General features: G+C 38.1%; 1 protein-coding gene and 1 long non-coding RNA gene across 2 annotated transcripts in view; one reads left to right on the top strand and one right to left on the bottom strand.

The window, feature by feature from the left end:
* Positions 1-12322, bottom strand: part of ADAMTSL1 (ADAMTS like 1) — a 908570-nt gene that overhangs the window by 640794 nt on the left and 255454 nt on the right. The window lies entirely within an intron of this gene.
* LOC131812268 (uncharacterized) lies at positions 441-6141 on the top strand. Its single transcript, XR_009346296.1, has 3 exons — positions 441-547; positions 1667-1846; positions 5571-6141. It is a non-coding gene; the product is annotated as an uncharacterized LOC131812268 (long non-coding RNA).

Consider the following 12322-nt stretch of genomic DNA (forward strand, 5'->3'; position numbering starts at 1 on the left):
TGTTATGCTGCGTATCCAACTACCACAAAATTAAAGGATACACATAACACAAATTTATTATCTCCTAGCCTTTCTGTGTCAGGGGTCTGGGCATGGTTTAGCTGGGTCTTCTGCCAGGCTATAGAGCACCTACCAGGGCTGGGCTCTCATCTGGAGGCTCGCTTGGGAAAGTGTTCCCGTCAGATATTTTTAATTTGTTAGAAGAATTCACTTCCTGTGTCTGTAGGATTCACGGTATCTTGTCTCTTTAAAGCCAACAGAAAGGAAAACAAGTCTCTCAATTAAGTCTTGAGCAAGATAGAGTCCTATGTAACATAATCACAGGAGTGACATCTTATCACCTTTGTTATATTCTGTTGGTTAGAAGCAAGTCACTGGTCCTCCCCAAACTCCAGGGAAGGAATTATATGAGGTCATAAACACCAAGGAGGAGGGGATCATGTGGCTACCCTAGAACCTGTCAGCCATAGCAATACCAGTTAATCCACTAGGAATCAGATGCAAAGTTAGGATAATACAGCCATAATGAGAGGCCAGAAGAGTCCTTGTGAGTTAACTGTAACTACTTTTATGACTTCCATTTTATTTATTTATTTTTTTAAGATTTTATTTATTCATTTGAGAGAAAGACATAGCAAGAGAGGGAACATAAGCAGGGGTAGTGGGAGAGGGAGAAGCAGACTTCCCACTGAGCAGGGAGCCTGATGTGGGGCTCCATCCCGGGACCCTGGGAGCATGACCTGAGGTGAAGGCAGACACCTAACGACTGAGCCACCCAGGCGCCCCATGACTTCCATTTTAATTACTGTCTGACTCTTGAGCATGTTCTGGACAACCTGGCTATTCATTGTGTGATTTTTAGCTATATGGATGAGTTCTCAAGCCAGAAATGGTGACTTTCAAGAAATACCACCACTAGCTCCTATTTTCTTTCTTCTCAAAATAGGTTGTAAAAATGCTGGCCAGTTCACTATCATTACTACATGAAAACAGCTTGTTACTGAGTAGTTGAGTCTGTCTGTGTATGACTACTGTTCAGTTTCTAAACACTGCCTAACCCACACGGTGGGTCAGGGCCAGGCATTTGCTATGGCAAAAGACCCAGAATAGTAAGCAAAGCAAAAGTGAATATCTTCCTACTCTTCTGACTCCTGGAAAACAGGAAGCTTAGCCTCTGAAGCCTTGTGCTGTTTGACTGCCTATAGAATTCTTTCTAATTGGTAATTTAAAAAAATCTATGTGAAAGTTCTCTGTAGAAAATACCCAAATAATTATAGATAAACTTGCACAAAATTTCTACCTCTTTCATTACACACACCAGTCTGGAACTTGTTTAAGTTAGTTTCTTCTTCTAGGTTAAAAGGTCAGATCTTTGTGCCGCCTTTGGTACCATGAAGTAGAGATCACTGGCATCATTTTTAGTGTATCTAACTTTTTTTTTTTTTAAGAGGGGGAGGGGAAAGACAAGAGGGGCAGCAGGGGAGAGAATCTTATTCAAGCTCTACGCCCAACACAGAGTCTGACGTGGGGCTCAGTCTCATGATCCTGAGATCATGACCTGAGCCAAAAAATGAGGGTCAGAAGTTCCACTGATTAAGCTACTTAGGCATCCCATGCATAACTATTTTAGACCAAAGTTGTTGTTAGACTTTAAACTCTTTTTCAGTTGTTATTCAGAAAACAGGAAATGTATGCAGCAAGTAGAATGACCTTTAGAATTCATTGGAAGAAAATCAAATGCTTGCCACTTCTACCAGCATTCATTACATTGAGGAATTATTCATTGGATGATGAATAATCTCTCCCTGATGTAGGCATCACTGGGAACACAAGACAACATGGGGAGGTAACTCTATGACTAAATCCTATATACTAAATACTATATACTATATACTAAAACAGTATCTCTTACTTTGCATCACAATTAAATTGTTTTTAAATTTAAATTAAATTGTTAAATTGTTTTTCCCCCTAGTTAAGGTATTTAATTAGCTTGTGCTTGTTACTACTATGCAAAACATAACTCCATAGTGCAAATTCAAAATAATAGCAAGATTTATAGCACAGGAATCCATTCAAAATGAAAGATTCATAGCACAGGAATCCTTCAAACTGTAGCTAGAGCAATGAAATTATGCACAAAGTCAACCAATCTACAAATAAGGCAGGTTTGTTCATTTTTATATAATTTACTGAGATATAATTTAATGAGAACCTTCTATAAAGGCTAAGAAGGTAGAGTATGGAAAGGATTCAAGATCGATGTGTCTGGAAATGGTTTACCTTTCTTGACCACTGGAAAGACTTGCTTGGGCAAGAGGGCAGCATGTACACCTACTTTAATTTTTTAAGTTTGGGGATCTTAGGGAAGAAAAGACATTGCCCACTTTGTCTCAGCCGGAAGGGATACAATCTTCAGAGAAAAGTCCTCATGCCACCCTAGCGGCCAGAGTAGTAATGGTGGCATGATGTAAGGACCTAGGAATGAAAGAGACTCCAAACTCTCATGTCCACACCCTGAATTCCAGTGTCCCTTGGATCTAGTGCAGCATCTAAAAGACCCTATGGATTCCAGAGGGTCTTGGGGGTTATTAGAGAAAGAGGACATCATGGCCAAAATGGTCATCACTGATAATGCTTGGTGAGATGGATAGGGTAGACAGTTCTCACGTGAATTTGACGGATGAGGCTACTCCTTGGCGGGTAGTTAGTAGCAAGGATCCAGAGCTCGATCAGCACTGGAAGGAGATCTAAGCTGCATTTCCCTTCACCTCAAGTCTTCTTTTGAGTGGCCACAAACCTCATCTATGCCAAGAACCAGTAAGATGAGTAAGATCCTGAGTAAGGAGCCAGATTACAACCACACACGTTTCCCCTCTTTTCTGTAGTGGCATGTGTATATGCTTCCCAGAGAATGGGGGTGAGGTGATGGGCACATACAACAGAGACAATCCTGGACCCAAATCACTAACTTGTACTAAATTCGCCTTCTACATCAGGCCCAATGGGGCAGAGGGTGGAATAATACACAAAATAAAATGAAATTTGATTACAAAAAGCAACCAAAGTCAACCCTGAGACAGAAGTTATCCTGTGCTAGTTCATAAAATACCCTAGATAACTATAATCAAATATATATTATAAAAATCACAAAATTCATAGAAGAAGGGGACTTCTGCATTAAAATAGGAAGGATAACTTCTGATAGTAGGAGAAAGCCTCAAAGGGTTGTGTAAGCAGTTCAACATGAACCATGGAGTCAGGCTACTGGATTTGAAACCAGCTTCTACTACATACCAAGGGTGTGACCTTGACAAGTTAGTTAACCAAAACGTGCCTCAGTTTCCCCATAAGGATTATCCTCATATTATCTGAAGTGTTTGCCACTTTGATTATTACATATATAACTCACTTAGATAAATGTTTGCTGTTGCCATACTCATCACTGTTACCATCACCACTAGCTGCTCCAGAGTTCAACCAGTTTTCCTGCATGTCCCTTACAATCCAGCATCAGGGAGAGGGTACCAGCATGGCGGTGGGCCCCCTTCTATCAAAGAGAACCACTGAGCCATGTTGGCATAGCCTTTGTTCTTTCTTTGGAGTTACCCTCCTTGCACTCTGGGAAATAAAGATTTTTGCATCTATGTCCATTCCTCTTAGATTGAAACTTTACAGACCACATATAAACTAGGGATTTAGTTCCATGATCCTACCTAGTGTATCCCTGTGGAAAAGACCGCTGGCTTCTCACTCTAAAACTTATTCTCCCTTCCTCCTTAAATTAGGTACATAGTACATACTCTGCATAGTATGAAGACTGCATGAGCCTGAATCCCCTGCCCCTAGGCAGGGCTCTGTGGCTTAGTTCATGCCAGTGAGCTATTCAGAGGATACAAATGGAAGCTTCTGGAAAAGTCCTTGAGAGCCATATGGTATATATCTTTTCCTCCATTATCACCTTATTGTTTGTCCCTTCCTACATTTTATTTCCCAGAATATGAGTGGTTGGAACTCTAGGAGCCATTTTTTGGATCACAAGATGTCCTCAAGAATAAGAGGCAGAAGCTAAGATGATTTAGGAGAAAATGGAATGAGCCTGGGTCCGTAGCACCTTAGTTCATAGTGACCCTGAAATTTCTATCCTTGGAAAATTTCTTTCACATAGAAGAGAAACAAATACTTACGCTTTTACCACCATTGGGGATATTTCAGTTACATGCAGTGGGTTGAATATTAAGTGACATGATCTTTTAGCCAAATTCCCATCGGTGGCATAAATTTTGAGTTGCCAGGAAGGTAAGACACTTGAAAAGCTAAGATCATTTTTTCTGATTTTCATATGATTTGTATCAAATTTGAGTTCAGCACAGAATACCATCGTTTCAATCAACTTCTTTAACAAAGCTTGGAAGGTATATTCTCCACATACTCACTCATTCATATAGTTGGGCTAATATGTAATACATGAAGATCAATTGTCTCTAGAAACTTGGAACACTAACCAGCAATGGTTAGTGTTCTAACCAAAGCAATCTACTTAAATTGTACTTTCAGACTGGAGGCAAGCAGCCCTCTGAACACACATCCACTCAAACCCATTAAAGGGCAATGGAGTGTGCAAAGCGATAACTCTACAAGGGAATCTAATTCAAACTAAAATTAAGTCCACCTGAAATTTAGTGTGTTCAGCAGCAACTTTGAACCTGCTTCATATATAATCAAGCCCAACCCTTTAAAAGAAAAAGGCAAAATAAATCAAGTGCTATTTCTAAAGACTTTCCTATTAAAATGATGAGGTATTCTAAAATGATACTCATAATCTAACTACTTTGCCATTACCCTGGTGACCTCCCCCCAAAACAAAAACATTTCAATAGTTAGAATTAAAGTGTTGATGGTCTAAACTAGAGAGTAAGGACTGCTTAACCCACATATATATTCCCTGGTAGCTCCTAGACTAGTATGTTAAATATAGTAGGTGCTTAGTAAATGGTTGTTGAGATGAATCTGCATTTTTAAAATGTGTATTACTTTCATCATTAAAGTGACAAATAAGTTTCGTGATCTTGAGAAATTTACCTTTCTTTTTCATATCCTCATCTGTTAGAAGGGGATAGAACCCTCTTCTCAAGATTAATGAGGTATGTATGCAAAGTGCCTTAGGTAGCACGTGGTACAGAAAGTGGACAATAAATGATACTTGGTATTCTTATTACTATTATTTGTATTGTCAGTATGTCATTATTATTATTACTCTGCTTTAGATTCTGTTCTGCATGCTGGACAAAGTATTGTGGAACATAGTCCTTGCTTAGAAGATTTCCAAGGCAGATGGTCTATAGATATGAAAAAATAAATGGAGACCCAAAGTTGGAGGGATGTGACAGCCAATGGACAATGTTCTTGGGATGGGATCCAGGAATTCACTCCTAGTCTGAATTTGTTGACTGCCTTGTGCCCTGCTGTAGCTCCAGCCAAACTTCCACTTGCCTCCCTCTCCCTACCCCCACTGTCGTTGCTCCGTATTTTACCCACTAAGATTTCCAATTTCCTGCTTCTTTCCCCAGAGCTGCACTAATATTCCCCGCTGGGCAGATATCATCCCTGAAGATTAAGATCCTAATGACAGACTGCCCTGAGGCCCCAGCCAAGGACTCTTCACACCTGTGTAAGGTCCGCTGGGCAACCTAAGAAGGCAGGGCCCTATCTGGTTCCATAATCAAAGATCATGAGTTCTGTAGGAGTTTGGAGAGACAAGCCCATCCTGAGAGCACATGAGCAAGTGATACCTGAGCTGGTTACTGAAGAAAGGTCTAGAGAAGAGGGAAGAAGGATGTACCAGGTGGAAGAGGCTCTATAAGCAAAGATCTGAGCTGGTAATTGCACATGGGAACACAGCGTGGTCTCAGCAAGCTGCAGGGAAGACAATCTAAATAGATGTTGTCAGAAACAAGGTTAAAGTTGAGTGGGGACCATACAAAGGGGTTTTGGCATTAAACTGTGTTTGAAGAATTCAACTTTCCTGAAACATATAATTGGCTTTGACATACAAGTACTCATTACATGAAGGGAAAAGTGGAGCTTTTGGAATATTATGTTGGTAAAGGTACATGTAGAAGCCCAGGCAGACTGTGCGTATCTGTGAACAATTGAGAAGGAAGATGAAATCTATTACAGGTAGGAAGCTCTGACTCTAGAAACACAGAACTAGTTCTGACATAAAAAATAATTGGAGTGGTAGGGCGCCTGGGTGGCTCAGTTGGTTAAGCAACTGTCTTCGGTTCAGGTCACGGTCCCGGAGTCCCGGGATCGAGTCCCGCATCAGGCTCCCAGCTCCATGGGGAGTCTGCTTCTCCCTCTGACCTTCTCGCTTCTCATGTTCTCTCTCACTGTCTCTCTCTCAAATAAATAAATAAAAATCTTTAAAAATAAAAAAAAAATAATTGGAGTGGTAATCAAACAATATCACCAAAAAGCAACTCCACAGAATTTGAAGTTTCCATTAAATATCTAATTTGAAACACAGTATTCTGGAGCTGCAAAGCCATCCAGAGTATATTTTATCTTAAAGGTCAGGAAAACGAGGTTCAGGAAGATATATGTCTTGCCTCAAGTCTCATAGCCTATTGGAAAGCCTCAACCCAACAACACAAACCCTCCTTGGGTTTTAGGCTCCATAAGTGACACTTTTACATCAAATTCCACATTTTTAGTTTAGGTAAAACTATATAATTGTAGATAAAGGTCTTTTCACTTAGCAGAAGTTACATATGTACAATTAAGTAATATAAATAACAGATCTTTATTTTTTTTAGCATTCCTTTTGCTCTTTGTCAATATCAAGTTGAAATCAAACTTAATAAAGACAAAGGAAAACTAAAATGTGTTCCTTTCAAAACATTCCATTGAGCAATAATGCTGTTATTTCTGAAGTCGAACAAAAACATGACCGTGACCTTCTTCTTACTTACAAGTTACTACTAACAAATGTAAAAATGGTATAGAGCATTTTAAAATCAATCTTTAGAGATTGTTTCTATTCAATAATATCATGCTAGTAAAGAATGTCCTTTTAATGTTTTGCTTCAATTGGCCCACCCAATTATAATCTCAGTGTAAACACCTAAATATCTACCTACTTTTAAATAGCACCTACTTAAAAAAAAAAAAAGTCTATCCAATTACAAAATTATATAAACTCCAAGAGGATGTAAGGCATCAAGGGGTCACTTTGCTCCTGCCCACAACCCACAGTATTCTGTCATATTTTCTTAAATTCAAGTGGCAGAATTTGGACTCTCCGTTATAGGATTCCATTAGGCTGTCCTCTGACCTCTCTGATTCTACTCAGCACCTCCCTACGCAGATGCCTGGTGCCAGTGACCTTGTCCAGCTGCTGGCGGAGTCGGCCACTGCCCTCCCCCTCCAGCTGCCTTCAACTACTGATGGACACTGGACATCACCTTCACGCACAAGCAGGTCATCAGTGGTCTGTTGGAGACAGGCATTGGAACTCATCATACAGCCAGACAGTTTCAGCACTACCTCAGAAGCTGCTAAGGAACTCCTCTGAAAGTTGTCTTTTTTCATGAGCTGAATTAGCTCTTTTTATTAAAGAAGCAATAAATTATTTTTTGGTGCCCCAAGTGATTTTCTGAGGAGCAATTTAAATCACAGTCCTTAGTTAGTCTGTGCTTATTAGCAAACTTCCAAAGTAAAGCAGCAAGGAATCAGTTGCTTGCATTTGTAACTGCTACTTAAGATATTCAGTAGTCATTTCAAAGTACTCTGGCTTACTTTGGGATAACTGGGAATGGACCCTATCTCAGGAATTTGAACACTCATTTAAAGGAACAGCGTTGGTGTGAAATTAGGAAGAATTTCTTTAATACCAAAATTTCACTAGTACGACAGTTTCTTTGGGAAGGATCTCACAGCATGAAACCTGAAAATGTATTCGAACAGAGTCCTCAAGTTCACACGTTATTTATATATTTCTAACTAATGTTAATTTTTTAACAGAATTATATATATATTTTTTTTTATTTGAGAGGTTGTTTGGCCTTAATAATCTGCTTGTTTGAGAGTTGGGATTTATAATGCTTCACATTTTATTAGTTCCCGTGTCTTTTAGATAATTAATCTTCATATCTATTTGTTGTTTGGAGTAAATGACAGACTCCTAGCAAATGGTGGTTATCTCATAAACAATAGATAGGAACTGTATAAGCTGTAAGGAAATTGGAAATTGAAAAAGAAAAAAAAAACACCCCCCCAGGATAATGGTTTTGTTTTTTTTTTTTCAGTTAATTCCAAAGGTCAAGTGTAAGAAGTAGTCTCTCTCCTTAAATACTGAGATTCATCATCCTGACATTATTTACTAAAGCTGCAGTTCATGAACTGATAGGAGGCCTCATGATCTCGAATTCTGTTGTCATACATTTGACTACTCCTTAATTATATGGTGAGGCAAAAATGTGAATTGTGTATATACTAAATCTTGGGTACTGAGCTTTGTCACGTTATGTTTCAATGATTTGCCAGTTCAACCACTGCTAATAAAAACAGCATTTTGTGCTGATTTTTGCCAGACATTTTCCTGAAGGTTTTATTATGCATGTATTTAAAAATATTCCAATCATAAAAAGTGCAGGGAATAATAAAATAAACTTTTTTTTGCAACCACTAGCCATTTAAGCATATTAACATCTTACCATGATCTTTTTTGAAAAATAAAATATTACAGATATGGTTAAAGTGTACTATGCACAGGGTCCCAACCTGATGTTCTTCTTTTCTGCCTATGCAGAGAGTAACCAACATTACAAAGCTGGAGCAAATTTTTTCCACCCTTGGTTTATACATCATCATTTTCTCTAAACATTATCTAATAAATATTTATGTGATACTAAAATTAATATAAATTGTACATTATAAAGTAGTATCATTTTCCCCTCAACATTATAGTTTTGAAATTGATCCAATGCATATAGATCTAGTTATTTATTTTAACTGCTTCTAGAGCATCTTATTTTATGACTAAACCGCCGATAGCTCATTCACTTACCTTCTAATGAATATTTAAGGTTTTCTTTCAGTTGTAGGCTGAAACATTCAATACTTCGTTGAACATCTGTGTAATTGTTTCTCTAGGGTAGGCTTCTAAAGGGAAATTGATAGGATTTTGGCTATGCTTATACTCAACTTCATAGACATCAGAAAGTTGCTCTTCAAAGTGTCTCTATCAATTTGTACCCCAACAGCAATACAGGAGTTTCTTACTACCTTTCTTCCTCGCTGATATTGCCTTGGTCGGTTCTTCTAACTTTTTGCCAATACGATGGGTACTGAATGCTGTTGTTTTAATTTATAAATCCCTGATGACTACTAACATTGAAAATAGATGGTTAATGAGTATTGGCATGCCACTGATAAACTCTTCACCTTTGAATTATTTTACATCTTTTTCAGACTTTTGTTCCTATAGTTTTATTACAATTATGAGTGGTATCTTTCAAAAATTACATTTCCAATTGGTCGACACTATTGCCAAACGGAGCTGTTATTACTCTATCTCAAGTTGTTCTGAGAAATTTGTAGAAACTCCCTACAGAAAGGTGCCTGATCCCTATTTGGTCTTCTCCAAGCTTCCTTCACAGAAGTGTAGAAATGATGTAGACTACTTGTTTAGAATACCAAATAATCAGAAAATGTGAAGTTATATAAAATATTCATATGCTGTAGTTACAGTATTTTTTTTCAATAGTTCATGACCAATAGAGTCAGAATGCATTAGCTAAGTCTTGCAAACGCAGGCAAATAAAATATTTAAAACCCTCACAGGGTGACATATTATATATACTTTGTAGGGTGTTCTGAATTTTTTCTCAGTGATATCATATTATATAACTTGAAGTGGCAAATGTACTAGAAACCAAATCTAGTCTTTCTGTCTCAGTATATCTTCCCATGGGATAGCCAATTCAAGTTACACCCATAAGGATGTCACAAAAATCACAGACTGAATGGGAATGCACTTCCACTTTTAAAACACCTGTCTCCTTCAATATCACTGCGCATTTCTTCTCTGCATAAAATCAGTTAAGAAAAAAATGCACTAGTCGCTAATCAATAAGGCTTTATGAAGCTGTGTGCCACTTTTGAGTGTTGTGTGTTTGCAATGAAAAGTTAATACCTGCTTCACAGTCTTAGGAAAAGTCCAGAGGGTATGGAATCAGGGCAGATGGGAAGATGCTGCTGAGAGATCAACAAATTTTTAAATTTGTTTTAAAAACATTTAATTGCTCACATTCAGTAACTTAAATTGTAACTTAATTGACACAGGGCTACTTCCTTGTGTTTATGTACACTAAATGCTCAAAAAATAGTAGCCGACTTAGAAGTACAATTAAGCAATGAAGTTATTATCTTCAGATGTTAGCAGTTAAATTCCACTGTTTCCTCTCCCTTGGCAGGTTGGGGAGGAGGTTGGTGAACACCTTGAGAACATATGGGAATGGTTATATTACGTTTTATGTAAGTGTTTATGTGTTGGTTGAACTCATTTTTCAGTTCATAGAAATAATACTTGTCCCCACCAGTTCCCCCATCTCAACTGAGGAAGAAAAAACTAATTTACTTCAAAGCAGAACCATTTTTAATCAATTGGATTTTTTATTTCAGTCGAGCTTCAGAGAATTACTGACTTGACCTTAAAAACAAACTCCCTTTTCACACATGATTATGAAAAAATAGGCCTTTCTGAGGGTCCCTCTCCTGAAAGCTCACCTCTATTTTCCCAGTTATTCAAGGAACACTCTACCCTCGACTGAAATAACTTATGATTTATTTTATAATAAAGTATTATTAAATATGAAATTGCTTAAATGACTTTCATTTTGTACAAAGGTACAAGAGTGGCTTAAAAAAACTGCTTTGTGAACCACAAGTCCGCAGGCAAGTGAGGTTTGCATTAAACTACCTACTCAAGGAAATCTCATTCTGTAGTGAATTTCATGTTAATTATCATCTTAATTTTGTATCTAGCTGACAACCAAAGCCAACAGGGGCTGTTTCTCAACTATTCCAATATTGAATAATGGCCTTTGACAAACATCCTATTTTTGCAAACAATGCAAATCACATACATACAGTTTCAGACAAGGATTAGAAGTTTCTAGATTCTAGACAAACAGCTCCCTTACTCTGCCTTTCGAAGTATGGACAATGGAATTAGCCGCTGGAGAGAGAGTTTCTAGTAGGAAACTAGAAAGTTTTCCTAATGCAATGTAGAAGACAATTTGTGCCACAAGGTCTTGGTTGAGGAAGTGTCACTTTAAGGTCAAAATGACCAAAATAAGGTTTTATTTTATTTTAATTTTTTTTTAAAGATTTTATTTATTTATTTGACAGATAGAGATCACAAGTAGGCTGAGAGGCAGGCAGAGAGAGAGAGGAGGAAGCAGGCTCCCTGCTGAGCAGACAGCCCGATGTGGGGCTCGATCCCAGGACCTTGGGATCATGACCGGAGCCGAAGGCAGAGGCTTTAACCCACTGAGCCACCCCGGTGCCCCCAAAATAAGGTTTTAGGTAAAAGAATTTTCCACAAGTCTGTTAAGTCAGGCTGTTCTGGTTTTCAAAATTTTTTTGAAAGAATAAAAGAAAGAGCATGAGAGAAGAAAAATTAAAGACTTAAAATGAGGATAGCAATAATTTTACCCAACAGTGTGACAAGGTGTTTCTTACACTTAATGCCACTTCTGCCCAAAATGTTATACATACTGGGATAAATTTGTTACTTCCACAACTATAAATTTTCAATCCCCCTGCTTTCATATTCTTTATTATAAACATATACTGGCTTGAAAGAACATCATGGAAGACAATCCCAAATGTTCTTTCAACCCTTCATTAAAAACTGAAGTCATTCATGCAATTAACAAAAATACTTTGCATTTAGAAAGATTTTCACATTTTTTTTTAAAGATTTATTATTTATTTGAGAGCAAGAGGGAGAGAGCAGAGGGAGGGGACAGACAAGCAGGTTCCGTTTTGAGCAGAGCCTGACGCAGGGCTCAATGCCAGACCCTGAGACCATGACCTGAGCCAAAATCATGAGTTGGACGATTAACTAAGCCATCCAGGAGCCCCAGATTTTCACATATATAAGGCCCTTCTTGTGCATATTTGCCTCAGCGTGGATCCCGCCTCAAGGAGCAGAGCTGCTAATCCAGTAGGAGGAGTGAATATGATTATCACTGGGCTACTAATGAAGACTTGCTTGTAGGCAGATAGAAATGGACAGATTATGCTCAACCAC

Source organism: Mustela lutreola, chromosome 12, assembly GCF_030435805.1.
Source record: "Mustela lutreola isolate mMusLut2 chromosome 12, mMusLut2.pri, whole genome shotgun sequence".
Taxonomy (NCBI): Eukaryota; Metazoa; Chordata; class Mammalia; order Carnivora; family Mustelidae; genus Mustela; species Mustela lutreola.